The sequence below is a fragment of the Mytilus galloprovincialis genome, chromosome 9 (genome assembly GCF_965363235.1).
Source record: "Mytilus galloprovincialis chromosome 9, xbMytGall1.hap1.1, whole genome shotgun sequence".
NCBI classification, from domain to species: Eukaryota; Metazoa; Mollusca; class Bivalvia; order Mytilida; family Mytilidae; genus Mytilus; species Mytilus galloprovincialis.
In genome coordinates this window covers 28,180,549-28,201,947 of record NC_134846.1, presented here as the reverse complement: position 1 = coordinate 28,201,947, position 21,399 = coordinate 28,180,549, and the positions used below count along the sequence as shown (strand labels likewise).

At 31.3% G+C, this 21,399-nt stretch overlaps 1 protein-coding gene across 3 annotated transcripts in view; it reads right to left on the bottom strand.

Annotated features, from left to right (window-relative positions):
- LOC143044735 (uncharacterized) overlaps nucleotides 1–20,036 on the bottom strand; it is a 74,281-nt gene extending 54,245 nt beyond the window's left edge. The window contains exons 1-2 of one of the 3 annotated variants that reach the window (XM_076216848.1): nucleotides 19,922–20,036; nucleotides 11,822–11,898 (exon numbers count right to left, since the gene is read on the bottom strand). The gene's annotated coding sequence lies outside the window, so the exon portion shown is untranslated. Of the gene's footprint in view, nucleotides 1–1,001; nucleotides 1,164–10,144; nucleotides 10,302–11,821; nucleotides 11,899–19,921 lie in introns of those variants that run through there. The other 2 variants (XM_076216847.1, XM_076216846.1) reach the window with 2 other exon arrangements.
- Between the last annotated feature and the right edge of the window lie 1,363 nt (nucleotides 20,037–21,399).

Below are 21,399 nucleotides of genomic sequence, written 5' to 3'. Positions count from 1 at the left end.
TCACCTGGTAATTTATACAATATAAAAAAGAAGATGTGGTATGATTGCCAATGAGACAACTGCCCACAAGAGACCAAAATGACACTGAAATTAACAACTACAGGTCATCGTATGGCCTTCATGCATGGTAGTGCATTTGTGACAACTTTTTCACTTAATGGACAGTCTTATTCAGATCTGACAGAACAACCCAGGGAATAGAGGAATCATTGTAAGTCTACTGAAAGTAGACAAATGCCATTTCTTGAATAATGTTTTGGAAAGACATTCAAAATTAGGGTCAGTCAGCAGGCAGGTTTGACAAACATATATAAACTTTTAAAGTTTGGATACAGAAAATCTAAAAATCTTGTTAATAAAAGAAATTCAGAAATGTTTACATGCATTTAATGTTGCATTTTTTAACTAATGGACAAATGCAGTATATATAGTTTACAAATAGTACTGGTCTCAGATTTATAAATAACAACATTGCAAAAATGTAATCAACAAAATCTCAACCATCCTATATTATCATATCTGAACTCCCTGAATGGTCAAACTCATCCTCAATAGATTAAAGCAAGGACAAAGTATCAAAGATTGAGTGCTTAAGTTTAAACATTTTTAAAGTTTAAGAGATTTTATCATAAATTGGAGTGTGACAACATTACTATCTTATGGTTATCTTTTAATGACACACACAGATATATTATATATTACACTCAAAGTAAATTTTTGTCCTTTTTGAACACATTATCACCAAATTTATTGATGATACTAGTAATATCTGTACAATAATATACACAAGAATCCAATTGTTTACAATTTTAATGGTTGTTTAGTGAAGGAAGTTTTCTGGAGGGAACTCTGGGTCAACCTTTCATTCTTGACCTTTATCTTATCTTCAAACTAGAAAATAAATTTTACATTGATACTTTCAAAACATTGCGGATTTTGAGTAAATCAAAAAACAACTGACAGAGAAGTGTAAGGTTAAAGAATATTCAAAACAACCCTACCTTATAGAAATATATTATACATCCAATTATAAAATTCCATAGTGAAACAATGTTTCTTTCTAAAATTGAAATTGGCCAGTATTCAAGTCATGCCCTTATCAAACATCTAAAAGTCATTGTAATAACCCAATCTTGGTACACCTGGGATAGCTTTACCTATGTTTTGTGTACTATAGTATATGATTGTTTGTTTTTAATCTTATAGTAAAACCTTGTTTACCTGGTATGAAAGCTATTTATCAATAAAAATTGTTACCTGTGCAGTGTTGAGTTCATAACTTATTAGTTATATTTTGATAGTTTAATATACTAAACATGTAACGTCTGTACACCTGAATTTCTAATTTGGTTCAGTTCATTCTAACTGCGTCACTAACACAAAAATTAAATTATTATTTCCTTATGTCATTTGTTATTATACTGTCATTTCAAGTAAATCTTTTTATGATATAAAACCATTCAAGAAGAATATAACATGATATGAGAAACTTACTTTATGTCTCCAAATTAACTATTGATCCTTCCAGAGCACCTAAGTAAACCCACATTATAAGTGGGGCTGGTTTTTCTAAACCCGAGCTATCAGTGCAGTGCTTTCAGGATGGCTGGTTGTTACTTTCATCAGTCTTTATAGTTTATTTTCACTTATGAGTTTTGATTGCCCCTTGATATTTTTTTCCCTTTATTGTCCCTATTCCCCATAATTATGTTATCCTTCTTCTACTTATCTTGTTCCTATTCTCCTGCTTATCTTGCCTATATTCTTCTATTTATCTTGTCCATATTCTCCTATCTATCTTGTCCTTATTCTCCTATCCATCTTGTCCCTATTCTCCTATCTATCTTGTCCCTATTCTCCTAACTATCTTGTCCTTATTCTCCTATCTATCTTGTCCCTATTCTCCAATCTATATTGTCCCTATTCTCCTAACTATCTTGTCCTTATTCTCCTATCTATCTTGTCCATATTCTCCTATCTATATTGTCCATATTCTCCTACTTACCTTGCCACTATTCTCCTACTTATCTTGTCCCTATTCTCCTAATTATGTTGTCCCTATTCTCCTAATTATCTTGTCCCTATTCTCCTACTTACCTTGTCCCTATTCTCCTACTCATCTTGCCCCTAATCTCCTACTTATCTTGTCCCTATTCTCCTAATTATGTTGTTCCTATTCTACTTTTTTTGTCCCTATTCTACTAATTATCTTGCCCCTATTCTCCTGCTTATCTTGCCTATATTCTCCTATCTATCTTGTCCCTATTCTCCTATCTATCTTGTCCCTATTCTCCTAACTATCTTGTCCCTATTCTCCAATCTATCTTGTCCCTATTCTCCTATCTATATTGTCCCTATTCTCCTAACTATCTTGTCCCTATTCTACTTATCTTGTCGTATTCTACTACTTATCTTGTCCCTATTCTCCTACTGATCTTGACCCTATTCTACTAGTTAACCTGTCCTTATTCTCATAATAATGTTGTCCCTATTCTACTTATCTTGTCTCTATTCTCCTTATCTTGTCCATATTCTCCTACTTATCTTGCCACCATTCTCCTTCTTATCTTGTCCGTATTCTCTTAATTATGTTGTCCCTATTCTCCTACTTATCTTGTCCCTATTCTCCTACTTATCTTGTCCCTATTCTCCTAATTATGTTGTCCCTATTCTCCTAATTATCTTGTCCCTATTCTCCTACTTATCTTGTCCCCATTCTCCTACTTATCTTGCCCCTATTCTCCTACTTATCTTGTCCCTATTCTCCTAATTATGTTGTCCCTATTCTACTTTTCTTGTCCCTATTCTCCTAATTATCTTGCCCCTATTCTCCTGCTTATCTTGCCTTTATTCTCCTATCTATCTTGTCCCTATACTCCTATCTATCTTGTCCCTATTCTCCTAACTATCTTTTCCCTATCCTCCTATCTATCTTGTCCATATTCTCCTATCTATATTGTCCCTATTCTCCTAACTATCTTGTCCCTATTCTACTTATCTTGTCGTATTTTCCTACTTATCTTGTCCCTATTCTACTACTTATCTTGTCCCTATTCTCCTACTGATCTTGACCCTATCCTACTAGTTAACTTGTCCTTATTCTCCTAATTATGTTGTCCCTATTTTACTTATCTTGTCCCTATTCTCCTTATCTGGTCCCTAGTCTCCTACTTATCTTGCCACTATTCTCCTACTTATCTTGTCCATATTCTCCTATCTATCTTGCCACTATTCTCCTACTTATCTTGTCCATATTCTCCTACTTATCTTGTCCATATTCTCCTACTTATCTTGTCCCTTTTCTCCTATCTATATTGTCCATATTCTCCTACTTACCTTGCCACTATTCTCCTACTTATCTTGTCCCTATTCTCCTAATTATGTTGTCCCTATTTTCCTAATTATCTTGTCCCTATTCTCCTACTTACCTTGTCCCTATTCTCGTACTTATCTTGCCCCTAATCTCCTACTTATCTTGTCCCTATTCTCCTAATTATGTTGTTCCTATTCTACTTTTTTTGTCCCTATTCTACTAATTATCTTGCCCCTATTCTCCTGCTTATCTTGCCTATATTCTCCTATTTATCTTGTCCCTATTCTCCTATCTATCTTGTCCCTATTCTCCTAACTATCTTGTCCCTATTCTCCTAACTATCTTGTCCCTATTCTCCTATCTATCTTGTCTCTATTCTCTTAACTATCTTGTCCCTATTTTACTTATCTTGTCATATTCTACTACTTATCTTGTCCCTATTCTCCTACTGATCTTGACCCTATTCTACTAGTTAACCTGTCCTTATTCTCATAATAATGTTGTCCCTATTCTACTTATCTTGTCTCTATTCTCCTTATCTTGTCCCTATTCTCCTATTTATCTTGCCACCATTCTCCTTCTTATCTTGTCCGTATTCTCTTAATTATGTTGTCCCTATTCTCCTACTTATCTTGTCCCTATTCTTCTACTTATCTTGCCCCTATTCTCCTACTTATCTTGTCCCTATTCTCCTAATTATGTTGTCCCTATTCTCCTAATTATCTTGTCCCTATTCTCCTACTTATCTTGTCCCCATTCTCCTACTTATCTTGCCCCTATTCTCCTACTTATCTTGTCCCTATTCTCCTAATTATGTTGTCCCTATTCTACTTTTCTTGTCCCTATTCTCCTAATTATCTTGCCCCTATTCTCCTGCTTATCTTGCCTTTATTCTCCTATCTATCTTGTCCCTATACTCCTATCTATCTTGTCCCTATTCTCCTAACTATCTTTTCCCTATCCTCCTATCTATCTTGTCCATATTCTCCTATCTATATTGTCCCTATTCTCCTAACTATCTTGTCCCTATTCTACTTATCTTGTCGTATTTTCCTACTTATCTTGTCCCTATTCTACTACTTATCTTGTCCCTATTCTCCTACTGATCTTGACCCTATCCTACTAGTTAACTTGTCCTTATTCTCCTAATTATGTTGTCCCTATTTTACTTATCTTGTCCCTATTCTCCTTATCTGGTCCCTAGTCTCCTACTTATCTTGCCACTATTCTCCTACTTATCTTGTCCATATTCTCCTATCTATCTTGCCACTATTCTCCTACTTATCTTGTCCATATTCTCCTACTTATCTTGTCCCTTTTCTCCTATCTATATTGTCCATATTCTCCTACTTACCTTGCCACTATTCTCCTACTTATCTTGTCCCTATTCTCCTAATTATGTTGTCCCTATTCTCCTAATTATCTTGTCCCTATTCTCCTACTTACCTTGTCCCTATTCTCGTACTTATCTTGCCCCTAATCTCCTACTTATCTTGTCCCTATTCTCCTAATTATGTTGTTCCTATTCTACTTTTTTTGTCCCTATTCTACTAATTATCTTGCCCCTATTCTCCTGCTTATCTTGCCTATATTCTCCTATTTATCTTGTCCCTATTCTCCTATCTATCTTGTCCCTATTCTCCTAACTATCTTGTCCCTATTCTCCTAACTATCTTGTCCCTATTCTCCTATCTATCTTGTCTCTATTCTCTTAACTATCTTGTCCCTATTTTACTTATCTTGTCATATTCTACTACTTATCTTGTCCCTATTCTCCTACTGATCTTGACCCTATTTTACTAGTTAACCTGTCCTTATTCTCATAATAATGTTGTCCCTATTCTACTTATCTTGTCTCTATTCTCCTTATCTTGTCCCTATTCTCCTACTTATCTTGCCACCATTCTCCTTCTTATCTTGTCCATATTCTCTTAATTATGTTGTCCCTATTCTCCTACTTATCTTGTCCCTATTCTTCTACTTATCTTGCCCCTATTCTCCTACTTATCTTGTCCCTATTCTCCTAATTATGTTGTCCCTATTCTCCTAATTATCTTGTCCCTATTCTCCTACTTATCTTGTCCCCATTCTCCTACTTATCTTGCCCCTATTCTCCTACTTATCTTGTCCCTATTCTCCTAATTATGTTGTCTCTATTCTACTTTTCTTGTCCCTATTCTAATTATCTTGCCCCTATTCTCCTGCTTATCTTGCCTTTATTCTCCTATCTATCTTGTCCCTATACTCCTATCTATCTTGTCCCTATTCTCCTAACTATCTTTTCCCTATTCTCCTATCTATCTTGTCCATATTCTCCTATCTATATTGTCCCTATTCTCCTAACTATCTTGTCCCTATTCTACTTATCTTGTCGTATTTTCCTACTTATCTTGTCCCTATTCTACTTCTTATCTTGTCCCTATTCTCCTACTGATCTTGACCCTATCCTACTAGTTAACTTGTCCTTATTCTCCTAATTATGTTGTCCCTATTTTACTTATCTTGTCCCTATTCTCCTTATCTGGTCCCTAGTCTCCTACTTATCTTGCCACTATTCTCCTATTTATCTTGTCCATATTCTCCTATCTATCTTGCCACTATTCTCCTACTTATCTTGTCCATATTCTCCTATCTATCTTGCCACTATTCTCCTACTTATCTTGTCCCTTTTCTCCTACTTATCTTGCTTCTATTCTCTTACTTATCTTGTCCCTATTCTCCTAATTATCTTGTTCCTATTCTCCTAATTATCTTCCCTTACCAAAAAATGCTAACATGTTGCACATAAGTTGCACATAAGATGCTCACGTTAGAAACTAACATGATTGCACATGAGTTTTTTAACATGCAAATTAGGTGAGCATTTTGTGAGCAAAAAAATTGCACATATGAAACTAACCTAATTTGCATGTTAAAAACCTCACGTGCAACTGCTCATATGAGCTTTTGTTTCACATGTGCATTTTATTAGATTGCTCATATGAGCAGTTGCTCACATGTTGCACACGTGAATATTATAGTTGACCAAAACAAAATGGCTGCTTTAAAAAAGGAATATTTTTCAAATTTAAATGAAAATCTTAAATAATTCAGTTGAAAATAAAATAACTGATACATCATGTTAAAAGAGTTATTCTTTAATTATTGTCAGTTAATTATGATTTTCATATCATTTTTTTTTTTTTTATTTAAACAATAATCATGATCATGACTAAAAACATAACATTACATTATAAAACTAATAGAGGGACTTGCAAGTTTAGTACACAATGAATGTCTTTGATTAATAAGTACTGTATTTCAAAAAGTTTAAAAAGGTAAAATCTTTATACATGTAGTACTTATTTTGAAGCAACCTGTATATATATTCCCATAAAGGACTTAAAATTGTAATATATTTCAAAATCTGACACAAAAATGAAAATAATGAAATAGAAATGATAACTTACAAATAATTAACCACAGCCACGCCACACTGGTTTTATCAGATTTCAACAATGCCTTTCTTCAAATAGCACAATATAGGACTAAACATTTTCCATATCCATCTACCTCCATTTATTGCATGCTTTTCATGAATTTGAATTTACAGGAATTAGTACATGACTGGGCATGTCATTTTGAAAAAGCTCATATGAGCAATGATGTAGGTTAGTTTTGAATGGTTAGAAGAATGGAAAAACTTTTCAAAGTACAAAACTAACATAAAACTAACATGGATGATAAAAGCTCACCTGAGGTTTGAATTGCACATGTGAGCATTATGTTAGATTTTTGTGGGCACATATGAACTACCAAACTGCACATATAAGCAACCTGATTTGCATACAATTCTTACTTGCATCTCATGTGCTTCACATGTGAAACTTACGTGCTTTGTTAGCAATTTCTGTACGGGTTGCCCCTATTCTCCTACTTATCTTGCCCCTATTCTCCTACTTATCGTGTTTCTATTTTCCTTCTTATCTTGCCCCTATTCTTCTATCTATCTTGTCCCCATTCTACTTATATTGTCCCTATTCTCCTGCTTATCTTGTCCCTGTTCTACTTGTTTTGTTCCTATTCTCCTAATTATGTTGTCCCTATTCTCCTTCTGAAGTTGTCCCTATATTCTCCTGCCTATCTTGACCCTATTCTACTTATCTTTTGTCCCTATTCTCCTGCTTAACTTCCACATATACTCCTACCCATATTGTCCTTATTCTACTTATCTTGTCCCTGTTCTACTACTTATCTTGTCCCTATTTTACTTATATTGTCCCTATTCTCCTAATCATGTTGTCCCTATTCTCCTAATTATGTTGTCCCTATTCTCCTAATTATGTTGTCCCTATTCTCCTACCCATCTTGTCCCTATTTCCCTACTAATCTTATCATACAGAGATGATTAAGTATTTTAAAGGCATATAGTATGTAAGATTTAATATAAGTTTGTGCATGTTGACATATTTTCATGAGTTCCTGATGAATTTTGATGGAGAACTTTATGACTGTCACTTTTATTGTAAAACATAACAGTTTTACAACATGATTATGATCTACAGAATGTATATTTTATACTTATACAAAAAATGTACTATATATTGGAACACACTTAATGTGATTTATCACACACTGATAGCGGAGTTAATATTTTTTTTTTGTTATGTCCTAAAAATTTCAACTTTATTGATTATGTCTTCAATCAGAATATATTTATGTTATGGTTTGCTCTCATCAATAATGAACTTATTATACATCAATTTTTACTTTTCTAATTTCCTTTTCCTTTCTGCTTTCTGTAAAGAAAATATGCCAGAGGCTGTCTTCAACATGCAGTGAGGTGTGAGCTTTTGCTCTTTGTTGAAGGCATCATTGTGACTTTGAGATGATGTACAGCAATAAAAGTGCTGATACATGTACTTTGATTTAGGTTTCTCTATATAAGACATAATGTTAACTTTCTTATCTCTTTTCTTCTTCGTGTTAGATTGCTGTATCATTATCCCTATATTCTTCTTCAGAATACCTTTTCTTACTAAGAGCGGCGGAGGAATGTAAGTTAAATTCCTGTTTTCCTAATTAGAATGATTTGAGTAGTTGAAAGCATTATTGAGATAAATTAGAAATATACATTATCCAATCATTGTACCAAATTCATAATTTTCATTTGTCTCAATACTGCAGTAACAAACTGATTATGCTTTTAAAAAATTAGCTGGCCAGCACATATGGTTTCCCATATGCACATGTTTATCTTGAGATTAATGATCATAGATCCAATGCCCCTCTGAATGGACTTGGTATCCTAATTCACTTCATACTCATTCTAAATTTCAAATAATATCAATTCAATCTGTTCCTACAGTCATGTCTTACAAATATTATATAATTTCTCAAACTCATAAGAGCATGACTATTAAAGTTTTACTGTCTTCAGTTTAAGGGCATACGATACAGTTACAGGGGAGGTAATGACGTTGCTAACGTCAAATGTTATTTTTGCGACGTCAAACTGTGACATATCGGGAAAAGATGCATTTTTCGACTGATTTTTATCATTCGAACTGATTTCATTTGAAAACGAGTGCATGGACCCCTATTTTTTAAAACGACATTTTGTTTCATTTTGCAGGGAGATTATGTGGACCAAATTTTATAAAACTGTAAATAGTGCATTTTTTTTAATATTGATAAATATACAGCAAAAAATGACGTTTTTTTCTCAATTCATGACCATTTGATTAATATGAGTTATTTCTGAATAAAAAATGCATAATATTTTAGGATACTTATAAAATACAGAAGTTACAAATTATTTAACAAAAAACAATTTGTGTTTATCTTTTAAAACAAAAAAGTTACGTCTTTCTTTCGAAAAAGAAAATACGGCCACAAATCTGAATTTTCAGCAAATATACAAAATTTCGACCTCATTTTACTCAAAAAGTAGCACATGAAGGTATATTTTTTATTATATATTTGATTTAATCAGGTAAAAAATAGCCTACATGCAAATTTTCATCAACTTGTAAATACAGGTTCAAAACTGTATCGTATGCCCTTAAGGGAGCTACCATTTGATTTTTATGGGGGGGCTAGGATGAAAAATTTTGTCCTGCATTTTTTTTTAGCTGTAATCTCTATCCTGCCTTTTTATTTTTCACTCTGTTCGGTCCTGCCTTTTTTTTTTTTAGTTTTCCTGACTTTTTTTACCTAAATTGTCGTCCTGACTTTTTTTTTTTGCAAGTGTCTCATCCTGCCTTTTTATTTTACTCAAAACTCCTGTCCTGCCTATTTTTTTCAAATTTCATCCTAGCCCCCCCATAAAAATTAAATGGTAGCTCCCTAAGGATGTACTTCAGTGAGGTTTTGGAATAGGTGTCAAATGTTCGGACTCCTTCAGGTTTTCCCATACGATACAAGGTAAAATATTTTGCCCCATAATACCTATTTATCTTTTAGCATAAGACTTATAATAGCTCATAAAAGGTCATTTGGCAAAATTTAAGCAGATTCTTGATTTTCTTTCTTTTGATTTGAGACCCAAATAATACCAATGCAAGTATGAGGTAAAAGTCAGAGTCAGCCTTTTCCCGCCATATTTTATCAATCGAATATCTCGAAAAGGAGCTCCATTACCTATCAAAATTTTTAGCTTATTTTGATCCTTAACTAATACTCTTAAAGCTTAAAGTATCAATTTTAAATTCTTGATTTATTCAATTTTACCTTAGATCACCTAAGTACATCCTAAAATAGGAACTTTGAAGTCAGCATCCCAAAATTACACTGCTGACTGACCTAAGAAAAGTTTCTATCATCTGACATACATATACATATCTAAGGTACCTGATTATTTCGTCAAGGTTATAAATCTTTCACAAAAAAGGCATTATTCCATGAAACAAGGGTCCACTAAACTTTGTATGAGAATTTCACTTGAACACCTGTTATACCATAATCACAGACAAATTGTCTTTGGAGAGATTTTGTATAATCTGACCACAACTATTTACAGGTAAGTATAAACCACATAAATGTTTGTATTCATTGGTGTTTTGTCATCTGTAATAGATTGAGAATGAGATTAGGTAGTTCCATTCATAAATTAGATAGACTACACATGAATGTACTTTACAAAATAATTAATCTTCTATACTTTTTAAGGTCACATTTGACATCATGAAGGTGATTGCTATTTATGTATAGATTATTAGAAATACTAGACTTGACATTTTCATTATGAAATATTTTTTAAAGTTTTGCTTTAGGTAAAAAAAATTTACACATTTATTCCGTGACAGATTTTTGGTCCATTTCTGCTCAAATTTTTAAACAGGAAATCTTTTTCATAAAATAAAACTAGTTTAAAACATATTTTTAAACACCATTTAAACTGTTTACTACCTGCATATTCAAATAACACAAACTTTTTGAAGTTATAATTCTCTTGGTTAATAGATCAGTTTAGGTGACATTTTGAAGATTTATTAACAGACATATAATGGCTAGATTTAACTTTCATTTTTAAAAATATTTTAACATATCAGTAAATTACAAGCTTTTCTTTCAGATGCTATTTACTAATCTTGGAAAATCTTATTTTAAAGTTTGGAAACATGCCATTAAAAGGTTTAACAAATTTATTGATGTTTAAAAAAAAGTAATCTGAGAATTTATGAATGTAAATTGCCAAGAAAAAAGAGGTCCACTATCAGAATAAAAAATAATTTAAAAATTTTGAAAAACTGGATTTGAACATTCTCTCTCAATCATAAAAAAGTTTCTGTTACAAGTTTCACAAAATATCATTCAAAAAAAAAAATCTAACAGTCACCACATGATCTTTGATACACTAAGTTTCATAATTTCTATGCAATAGCTACTAACCTTTGTTAATTTGTGAATTATTTACACCTGATTTATTGTTGTGAAAACATTGGTTAATACAGTTACTTTTGTACACAGCTATAACCAGTAATAGATATATATATAAATAGCATAGCATAAATAAATAAATAATATGTAACATATTAATTCTAAAATTATCTTTCTTGTATCAGAATTTTGTCCAATGAGTGTTTGGAAGGGTGCTTCTTTTCAGTTTTAAACAAGAATGTGTCCCCAGTACACGGATGCCCCATCCGCACTATCATTTTCTATGTTCAGTGGACTATGAAAATGGGGTTAAATCTCTAATTTGGAATTAAAATTAGAAAGATCATATCATACAGATCATATATACTAAGTTTCAAGTTGATTAGACTTCAACTTCATCAAAAACTACCTCGACCAAAAACTTTAACCTGAAGCGGGACAGACGGACGAACGGACGAACGGACGAACGGACGAACGGACGAACGAACGAACAGACGGACGGACGGACGCACAGACCAGAAAACATAATGCCCCTAAATGGGGCATAAAAACAAATGTTTTGACCTCCTGTTCTGTTTTGATAATTTTAAGATGCAGTCATGGTATATACTATAGTATAAAGAAATACATTTTGTAGTCTGAATTTACCATGTGTCTGTTGTGTCTTTGACTTCTGGCAAATCAAATTCTTGACTGTTCTGTGTTCAATCTTCTATCACTGCATGCTGAAATAATCAAAATGATACTTTAAAATTGTTATCAGATGAAGTGATTTGAAATATTAAGCTTAATTATTTATGACATAGTAAAATAAACTATTGTAAACAATCAATCAGCGACTCTTAAAATAGTCCAAAATTCTGAACTTGAAAGTATCCTGTTCATGAATTATAAATGTCCAATCTACATATTAATTATCAGAAACAAAAGCTATACTCAGAACAAAATACACTGTACTTCAAATTACACAATTACTGATCATTACTCCTACCATAGTTTTTTTGTGTTGTTTTATTTTTGTTGAGTCAATAGATTTTTCATGTTGAATATGGATAGCACAATTTTAGTCAATGAATATTCTTTATGGTATGTACCTTAATCTAATTTGCCTTTTTCTTCCATTGACTTTTGTTTGATAATTAAAGAATTAAATATTAAGGCTGGCTATATTTGTATTATAAATTTAAATTGAATATTGGATGGATGTATTAAAAATTTTCTATGGAAACTAAAAATAACTACATCAAACAATCAACACTTAACATTATATCTATATACATTTGTATTTATTACAGTTTTCAAATTAATAGGCAAAAATGCATCAAAAGTTGGTAAAAATTGTCAAATAAGGGCAATTAATCATGTTTGCAATGTTTGCAATTTTGGCCATGTTGATTTATTTTTAAGTCTTGTCTTGCTGGCAGTCAGGATGACTGGCCACATCTTAAAACATAACTAGATAACAAGATGATTGTGGTCACATTTGGTTAAAATTGGCCCAGTAGATTCGTAGGACACTACAACAAAAGTCAAACCCGTACAGAAATTGCTAACAAAGCACGTAAGTTTCACATGTGAAGCACATGAGATGCAAGTAAGAATTGTATGCAAATCAGGTTGCTTATATGTGCAGTTTGGTAGTTCATATGTGCCCACAAAAATCTAACATAATGCTCACATGTGCAATTCAAACCTCAGGTGAGCTTTTATCATCCATGTTAGTTTTATGTTAGTTTTGTACTTTGAAAAGTTTTTCCATTCTTCTAACCATTCAAAACTAACCTACATCATTGCTCATATGAGCTTTTTCAAAATGACATGCCCAGTCATGTACTAATTCCTGTAAATTCAAATTCATGAAAAGCATGCAATAAATGGAGGTAGATGGATATGGAAAATGTTTAGTCCTATATTGTGCTATTTGAAGAAAGGCATTGTTGAAATCTGATAAAACCAGTGTGGCTGTGGTTAATTATTTGTAAGTTATCATTTCTATTTCATTATTTTCATTTTTGTGTCAGATTTTGAAATATATTACAATTTTAAGTCCTTTATGGGAATATATATACAGGTTGCTTCAAAATAAGTACTACATGTATAAAGATTTTACCTTTTTAAACTTTTTGAAATACAGTACTTATTAATCAAAGACATTCATTGTGTACTAAACTTGCAAGTCCCTCTATTAGTTTTATAATGTAATGTTATGTTTTTAGTCATGATCATGATTATTGTTTAAATAAAAAAAAAGAAAAATGATATGAAAATCATAATTAACTGACAATAATTAAAGAATAACTCTTTTAACATGATGTATCAGTTATTTTATTTTCAACTGAATTATTTAAGATTTTCATTTAAATTTGAAAAATATTCCTTTTTTAAAGCAGCCATTTTGTTTTGGTCAACTATAATATTCACGTGTGCAACATGTGAGCAACTGCTCATATGAGCAATCTAATAAAATGCACATGTGAAACAAAAGCTCATATGAGCAGTTGCACGTGAGGTTTTTAACATGCAAATTAGGTTAGTTTCATATGTGCAATTTTTTTGCTCACAAAATGCTCACCTAATTTGCATGTTAAAAAACTCATGTGCAATCATGTTAGTTTCTAATGTGAGCATCTTATGTGCAACTTATGTGCAACATGTTAGCATTTTTTGGTAAGGGAAGCCAACAAAACCAAATGTTTTACTGATTGCTTTAAATAAAATTAGAAGCCATGTCTACAATGTCTCATTTGTATATAAAACAAATTCCTTCAACCTATTAGATTTTGAAAAGGCAGTTTAAAACCTGTTTACGACCCCTTAATAAACTTTATTTCTAACTTAATTCTTATAGTTTCTGGTTAAAAAACCAAAAGAAATGTCCAAAATCGTGTTTACATCGCTAATCAACTGCATGGTATAAAATATCTTAAATTTAACCATCCAATATCAATTCTTCATCACTTTCAGTACAGATCAATCTTCAACTGGTCTAAAAAAAATATAAATACAAGCAATGACCTTGAACAGTGAATCATTGACACATATATAATGCACTTTTACTCAACATAACATCTTCCAATAAAAACTTCATCAATTATACAGAATCACATGATATCTTGTATGATTCAAAAGGCAAAACGTATATAAGAGGAATTGATTTCAATATGTCTATCTGAGTATGTCAGCTTCTGTTCCACTGGTAATCAAATTGATCTGTTTTGAAAGATATGCAAGGATATGTTCAATTAATTCTTTATTCTGATGCAAAGTTATAGGTTACTTTAATATGGTTCTGACAATCTGTAATGGAAAGCTTTTCTTCTTTTAGATATAGCTGGGATCTCAATAATTCTCAAAATAAAAAGGACATAATCAACAGTCAACAAGCATATTGAAACAATAAAGTTTATGATTTGTGTAAAAGAATGGAATAACTGTAATTTCAGACTTTTTGGGGGTGCATCTATTATTAACAAACTGCAATTTCACATAATTAATGCAGATATATCAGATTCCTGACTTAGGACAGGTGCAAACATTTGCAGTGGGATTAAACGTTTTAATGGATCCAAACCAGACCTTCTCCCTTTTTCTAAAACAATAGCATAACATCACAACATAGAAAAACACACGGTAAAATATCAATTGGCAGGCTTAACTCAATCAAAAAACATACATTAATATACTATAAACGAATAAATTTGATCTGCAATATCTGAATGCAAATGCACAGTTAATAAAATATTAGTGACAAACATTCCAGGCCAAAAGGCAGTCAAAAACAAGTCCAAACAAAGCCATGGCAAGTCACCACTGCGAAATATTTAACCCTTCGAAAATATTCACTTTAGAAAAAAAAACGGTTTTAAAAAAATACAGGTAAATCTTTAAGTTTATAAAATGTTTATTTGGCAATAAATATTTTAATTGAATAACAAACAGCACAAACATTTCTGAATTTACCATTTCATAGAGTTCAGTTTTGTTTAGCTATTAATATCATACTGCACAAAATCAATAAATTAATTAGGTATATTGGTAAAGAGTCAAAATCTCAGTTCTCAGTGTTGACCATTTATGATAGAGATATTCATAGCTTGAAAGGGAAGAATGCAATTGTGGATAATAAAAAAAAAAAAAAAATTGTAATCATTTGCTACACAGATTTACTTAACAGTCAACAAAGTCATGATGGGGTCTGAAAGACGACTTCAACATCAATTTATCTTTTAAGAATCCTGAGTTAAAAAACATCAACCTTTGGAATAAGTTAATAACTGAGAGATACATACCCCATAAGCAGTGATATGCTTCCCTTTTGTTGAAAATTTAAATCCCTAATGTTAAATAGAAAATAGTAGAACATTTACCAATTTCACTTTGGACCTTTATCAGTTTATGACAAAAAAAGTTATCTTACATGCCACAGCACTGACATGATATAATTGCTCCCAAATTGTCAAAAGTGTAAATGAAATACTGTGGATTCATTATTATTCCTTGTATATCAATTTTTCGTGGATTTCGTGGGAACAGGTGAAACACAAAATTAAATTTTCAACCAATACCAAATTTTCTTTTGGCTTGTATGCAGATTTCGCCAAAACCACGAAATTAAATATCCACGAACATGTAAGTTTTCCTCAATCCACAATAATTGGTATCCACAAAATAAATGAATCCACAGTAATTAGCCTGGTCAAACTAACCCTTTTTCAGCTGACTCTTCAAACATAAATCCTGCCAAGTTTCAAAGGAAAAAATAAACAATTGTGAAAGTAAATAGACTGGGACAAACAAATGACATTGGCCATATGTTTGCTATAATCATGTTTATAATGATAATTACTTTCTTCAGGGATGGACAACAGAGCTAGATAATTAAAAAGTATTAGGGAATTTTTATTGTATGTATTACTATGAATAGTGCTACATGTACTAAATTAATTTCTAGAAAATAGTTAGTGAGATCATCAACAATATGTGATAATAGTATTAGTGAAATGTAAGTATAGCAGTTTATTGTTACATTGTACTGAGTAGGTTGACAATACTCATTTGGACTAATGGATTCTTCTCATCTTTAAAATAGTATTTCCAATAAATATGCATCAAGTTTCAGTTAAAATCTAATTTTATTCCCAAGTCCACTATTTTTTTGCTTTTTTTGTTTTGTTATACTGCTAGCTGATGAGTAAGACGGGTGATTGCAACTGCAAATTTGATTTTCACAGACTATCTGAGATAGTATAAATAGAAGTGACTGCGCATGAAATTACTTTGATGATTCATTACTTAGAGCTTTATTATTTTTCAAAGAAATATTTAGAACAATGTATATATATATAAGTATCCAAATATAGATAAACCAATTTTTAACATTATATACAATTTTACTTCAAATTTGTTTATGAATTTTTTAAATTGATCTTTATAGGCAGAGGTTTTTTTTAAATTCTTTAATTGCACCATTTTGTGGACAAACTACTTTTGGCTTTGAAAATTTCAACTTATAGCCTTCTTGTTAAGCTAGATTGAACCAAGAAAAGCAAAACAATTTTATAAAATTGCAGCAAATTATAATGTTTTATAATGATATAGGTCTTATTCAATAATTGCAACAAATCAATTGTTGAACTGAATTTAAAGTTTTAACACAACTATTTTATAATAGCATGATATATGTAACTGTATTCAAACTTATATGGAGTGATTACACGTGCTAAATAATTGGAGACTACCATTTTGACTAAGTCTCACAAACCCCAAAAGATATATACTGGTATCCTAGAACATGGAGCATAGCTGAGTAGAACATAGGCAACAATATCTCTGTCTACATGTCTATTAATTGTTCACATAGAAAACTATCAATATCATAAGGTCTAATATTCATATGTTAAAATTCACAACTCCACTATTAATCAGGAGGTGAAAGCATGACCACATGAACCAGTGCAGAATCATTTATATTATGGGAAAGATACCATTGATTTCATGGCACTCACTACTAAAGGAAATTTGTGTCACTATATTGTAAAACTTAAAATTCAAGGAACCAGTCTTATGTAAAATTGCTGATAAAATTGTCTAGTATGTGAAGTCTTTTAGTTCAAGAATAAAAATGTATAAAGTTTTTTGTTATTGGAAGGTGAAAGACCTTGAATACTCACATTACAACATGCTTAATTAAGTTAGAACCAATTAGCATCCCACAAAATGTCTCATTGACAATTTGACATTACCGCTCTTAAAAGGCAAACCTCAACTGGGAATTGGGTTCAGATTATTTACTAAAAAGCAATGAATATTTACCTAATCTGCCTAACAAATGAATCATTGTCAATTGCTTCTGGTTGAAAAGATTTTCAGTTGGCTTTTTGTCTAAGTAACATGCAGTATATGGTTTATATTTTCCTATTTTCCCAGATTTGTCAAAAAAAAAAGATGGATAGAATCCTCCAGTAACAATACAAATTGCTTTTAATAAGATCTATTTATGGCAAACTAATATTTCTACAAATGTGCAATTAATAGGTACTGGGACCCTTAATTATATTCAACTGTCAGTATCCTATGAAAACAAATAACATTCATCTTATGTATCTCTAACACAAAAGTTGTATAGGAGGTCCCAAGAAGATTGTTGATAATAAAATTTTCAGTGTTTTGGAGATCAAGTTTCCTTAGAGCATTAATTTGCTTCCTGTTCAGTAAACTTAACATTAATTACCTTCACCACAAAAAAAAAAAGAAATCCACAAAATTATTCTTTGTTAAGAATTAAACATTGTGTATTTAAAAAAAATTTCAATTCATTACATTTATAAAAGTACTCCTGAACAGAAAAAAAACCAATCAAACATTTTATTGTATAAATTATATAAGAAAAGTAAGAATAGTCTGCTCACTGGATAACTTTCAAAGCATATGTTCTTCAATTTCAAATCCTCTTAATTTTGTATTAATCCAATAAACTGTAATATTTACAGCTTAGTGTCAAAGAAAAACTTGGAAATTTGCCTAAAATATAACTGTCAAAGGCCCAATAAGACTGGAACATCAGACTTAAAAATTCATATCGAAAGGGGGCCTAAATTTTCCTATCTTAACAGCAGTCTAAAATTTGTAGATATTAGATCCAAACATAAAGCGCTGAACTGTGTGACATTTTAAATTCCCTTCAATCTAAAAGGTAAAGTCCCATAACTCTGGAATAAAAAACAAAAGACTACATTGCTCACCTGAACCTTCATCAATGGCCACTTTTTATTCAAAATCATATTTATTAGTAAAGGGGAGAACTCAATCAATTACAGTCACCTACCTACCTATTTGTCCCTTGTTGTTTAAGGTACAAATAAGAAGTCCTATTTCAAAACATCTTACAATTTTAATGTCAATTGGCATTATGTACAAATGTTCATGTTGAATGTTTTTGTCCCAATTCAGTTTTAAAATTTATAAAGGAGCATAACTCTAGAATGATAAGCAACTCGCTAGTTTCTTTAGTCACCTATTCTTACATTGACTAGGACGTCTTTTAAACTGTGGGTAATGCTGTGTGTTTGTTTATTCTACATTGGCTAGTGGTATAAGGGAGCAATGGGGTCTCACAAAACGTGTTTAACCTTGCTTCATTTTAGCTCCTGTCCCAAGTCATAAGCCTCTGGTTATTTTTAGTTTTGAAAGTATTTTAATTTTAGTTCATTTGCATGTTTTTGATTTTAGTGTGAACAGCTAGGTGTGAAGTCCATTTTTATTGAACTAGTATACATTTTGTTGAGGGGTCAGCTGAAGACTGCCTCTGATTGCGAGAATTTCCAGCATTGTCGAAGACCCATTGTGGCCTTTGGCTGTTTTGCTTTTAGGTTGGGTTTTTGTTTCTTTGACACATTCCCAATTTCCATTCTCAATTCCATATTAATCAAGAAGTTGAAGAACACATCCTAAATAGTTGCTGGTGTCATAATTTATGAAAATTGAAAACCTTGCTTTGTATGCTTCTTATAAAATGTGCTAGTGGGTTCTTTGCTGTCAGCTTTCTAGTTCTTTTTACTTTTTAAAATAGAAAAGAAGTTAAATCCAACTTAATATCATTCAGTAGTCACATGGTTATGTTTTATAGAAAAGGCCAGTTTTGTCTCACATGTAATGATGTCTAAGAATGCAACATAAAAGGGATCTATTTTTAACAGAAGAGCAAAGATTTTTCCAAATGAGCTGTATTGCACCAAAATATATAATGCTCATCATTATATCATGATCAACAACTGTGCAAAATTCATTGACTTTCTATAGCTATACTTTTGGAGTTTTTGCATTTCAAACAGGAAATTTCTAAAATTTAGGAATTTTTACAGAAGAAATTTAACAAAATAAATATGTTAAAGTTCAACAAAATATGATATGAACATTTTAAAACACCTATAGTGCATAATTGACATTCCTATTTTTACTTAAATGGAATGTTTGCATTTACAAAATCCTTTCACTTTTTTTTCCTTTTTCTTTTACAAAAAAAATTGTTTTTCTCAAAAATTACTGAGCCTATGCACAAAATATGACATGCACCTATTATGCACAATAGTTGTGCAAAATTTCATTGACCTCTTAATACCTATACTTTCATTCTTTTTCTGTTTCAAAAATTGAAGACTGACAGATGGACAGACAAAATGATGCCCCTGCATCCTTGATTTGAGAACCTAATTACCAATTCTCTTTATAACAATTGTTCATAATACATACCTTTTTTCCTGTAGTTTCTATATCTCTTATGCATGTACACTGGTCAGTACTTCACCAGTAATGACCATTGTTTACAATACCGTGCAGATGATCATATGTTAATATTACAGCATGGCAGTCTGACTGTAATTACTTCTCCATGGGTGATAATTACATATCAATTATCTGTAATATACAGCAATAATATGCATTTAAAAATTATCAATTCATATCTTTGCTCATACAGAGTCTTATATAATGCATTTAAAAGAACATCAAAACGAAAAATCAAGACAATTTCAAAGAAAAATAATGTATTTTCCTTTCCTCAAGTGTAGACTGTTAAGCATTTCCCTGAAAGTAGTGATACGCAAGGATCTAAAAAAAATTAGGGAATCTTTAGCTAATACCTTATGATCACTATATACTTTTTCAGAATTCGATATGAAAAATAGATTTACAAATATGTTCAAAATTCATAATAACTAGTCATATTTATTATGAATTATCTTTATTTTACCTGTACTGTTACATATAAAATGAATGCGTGCAAATGTAAATCAAAAACATTTTAATCATAGAATGTGCCTAAAGTTATGGGCCTAAATCCATGTTTCTTAATATACATATATGAGATGTTATTCCAAAGAACATATAAAAATCAGAAGATGTTGTATTGTTGTCAATGAGACAATTCTCCACAAGAGACTGGTTAGAATTTCTTTTTCTTAGGTACCACTCACAGTTAGAAAATAAAATTAAAATTGAACCACAAAATGTTTAATCATCTTCTATTCCTGGCTTTCTAATACATTAAACCAACTGTTTGTGTCATACATGTGCATATGTATATAATCAGTATCCTCCATAGAGTTGATTTAAAAAAAGTTAAAATGGTGAAATATCATTCCTTTTTTTGTGTTTCCATGGCAACATTCTGCATTTATTTACGGCCTTTAACAATGAGCATATGGAGCTGATTGATATAATTTGGTCATGTTGACTTGTTTGTAGATGTTGGCTTGTTCATTACTCTTGCTTTTAAAAGTTTCTCTCAATTTGTTACAGTTTTCAAGACAAAAGGATAAATGAACTAAATTCTTAATTTCTTCATTGATGGGTGTTTAATTCAATTCCTTCATAAAAGGTGGTACCCAACACTGTGACTAAAATTAATTTGACTTGTTTAATTTTCATAATATTTTGTCAATATATTTATATTTGACCCTTTAACAAAAATATAAAATTTTCAATAACTTTGAACCGTTTTATCAGAAAAATTACACTGGTTATATAGCAGCTTGACAAACACTAATTTTGATCATTGAGAAGCTTAATATTCATTTTACAACATAACGTAATTTAAATGTTTAGCTGACTTTACAGAGTTATCTCCCTGTAGTGTTAGGTACCACCTTAAGAAGTCATCTGCCAGTTTTGATGCAAATGAACAATCAGTAGATGCATCATTTTGAACATTGCCCCAGTCAGATTTTCTC